General features: G+C 40.4%; 1 pseudogene; it reads left to right on the top strand.

The window, feature by feature from the left end:
* The first annotated feature begins 647 nt into the window (after positions 1-647).
* Positions 648-2,349, top strand: part of LOC138013199 (uncharacterized) — a 4,042-nt pseudogene continuing 2,340 nt past the window's right edge.

The raw sequence follows: 2,349 nt of genomic DNA, 5'->3' as shown, positions 1-2,349 counted from the left end.
GTCTTTAAATCACTGAGGAGAAAATGCTGCCTTTGTAATGACATTTGCAAATGGTTAGACTCTCTAGACGGTTCTCGGATAAGGACGATAGACAATGGGTTCCTGTAATGGCCGGAGAAATATTTCGTCATTTGTTTTTTTCTTAATTAACTGCGTAAGGTTGCGCGAGATCTTCGTCCGTAGGTGAGGATTGCGTGTACATATCATGAGAGCATTTACCATGTAGCATGTAGGTATATATGTGCAAAAGCAGTCTGGCAAAGTTCCCTACAAAGTGTTTTTCATTGACCCTGAAAAGCCACTAGGGGAGTGGTCAACTACATATTAGGTGGGGTAGGTGTCTCTAAGAGACAATTGCTAAAATCAGTATTCCATACCTAGGAGCGTCGTTTTTAGAGACCGCGATTTATTGACGTCACGGCATCGGCGAACGGGAACTGTCTTTGCTTTTTGCGGAAAAGGTAGACTAAAAATAGATTGGTTTGCAAAACTGCGTTGACATAGGCTTAATATGGAAGTTGTTCACTCGTAGTCATGGACTCGTGCTTAAATTGTCCAGATAAGTGCGACAACCACTTCTCTCTTTCGTCTAAAGATTTTTCTGCTTGTAACTTTACAAAATAAGGGGTGGTCCACAGGGGTAGTCCATGGACCAAGTCCATGAAGGGGTCCATGGGCGGGGTCCACAAGGGTGGTCCATGGACCTGGGGTACATGTCTTGTATACGTCCCCAGTAAAACAGGTGAGATTTTTAAACTTACTAAAGGCAGAACACACAATAATAAATAATACTCAAGAATGGAAATGTTTGTACTCTTAACCCTTTGACATCCAAATCGGCCTAAACCAGCCAGACTTACTCTGTCTAATGCCAGACGATTTTACTCGTCAATGGAGAACCCCTGGGAGTCAATGGGTTAAACACTCACTGTCCCCATTAACCCTTTAACGTCCAAACCGGAGAACAATAATGTACTCCCTACAGTATGGCTTCCCCAAGTCACCTTCCACAGAGCATGCAATACCTGATATTGTCAAAGTAATAATTATCTTCTAGCCAAAATAGCCCATTAAATTTTTGCATCTTGTGGTTGTAAGGTTTTTAATAAACTTTATTTAGGTTTCAAGAAAGCATTGATCGTAATTGCTGCTTCGGCCTTGTTCAGCTATTTATCAAATTAGCATGGATGTTCCATAGGATGTAGACGCCAATTTGCAGAATTTCAACATATGTTTAGTGACTAAGGAATGGGAGAATTCACTTTTTTTTCTTTTTAAGTGAAATAATTCATCAATGGCAACACAATTCAAAATTTGAGTAAGCAGGCACATCTCCCACAGGATACTGGTAATCCTCTTTTCACGAAAACAGCACAAATGTCAATCATCATATTTTACGAAAACGTGGTCATGTGACTAAATAAGTGGAATAAGATGGGGGTAAACAGCGACCCTTTAATATGATTATTCAATGCTATCCTGAACCTAGCCTGCGTAGCAGCTGTTTCCTTTCCTTTTCCAAACGCTCGCGGAGGGGACGAAAAAAATGGAAAGGAAACGGTTGCTCCGCAGGCTATCCTGAACCCTCGAAAGATAGCAATATTTGACAACTGTTGAAGAGGACAAAAATATTAAGTGAAAAAGTCATTTGCTATTGGATTCTTTTCTGACAAGAGCCAAACACGTAATTCCACTCAAACAACTTTTTTACAATGACTGCAAAATTCTCGCGCGCTCACTGGTTAACGCTCGTTGGTTAATGCTCATTGGTTAACAGACACATGAATTTATAATTTATGCGATAATGACGCGATGTTGCTCGCGTCAGATTGAAGTTTCTCGCATTTTTGTCTCGCGTTCTTCTCGTGTTTTGACTTAATTTTGACCCCTCTGCCTTTTTGTTACTGTAAAAAACAAATTGATGTCAGTTTTTCATGCGTCTGTCCTGTTATTGACAATGAATTTCGTCATAACATTCTCAAAGTAGTCTGGGGATCCACTCGGCTATCGCCTCGTGGATCCACGTGAGCTACTTTGACAATGTTATGACGAAATTCATGATCAGCACAGTATGGTGTCCTTGGTCCGCGAGATCCTTGGTCCTCCACTTTTCCTAACATGATGTTATATTTCCTCGTTAACTAAAATACAGCTGAAAATACCACAAAAAACAAATGTGTCTGATGATTTCTTGATTATTCTTCTTTCACATGACTAAAATTTCGGCTTTCCTGCTATCGGTGATTGTGCGGAATTCAAGTTTGTTGACAGGAGTGTTAATTTGTCTTTCTGGAAAGTTTCTACTTTTGCGGCTCCGCAACTTCCATGGTCATGTTTACTTGACTTGTG

Source organism: Montipora foliosa, chromosome 1 (genome assembly GCF_036669935.1).
Source record: "Montipora foliosa isolate CH-2021 chromosome 1, ASM3666993v2, whole genome shotgun sequence".
Classification (NCBI taxonomy): Eukaryota; Metazoa; Cnidaria; class Anthozoa; order Scleractinia; family Acroporidae; genus Montipora; species Montipora foliosa.
This window is presented reverse-complemented; position numbering and strand designations above follow the sequence as displayed.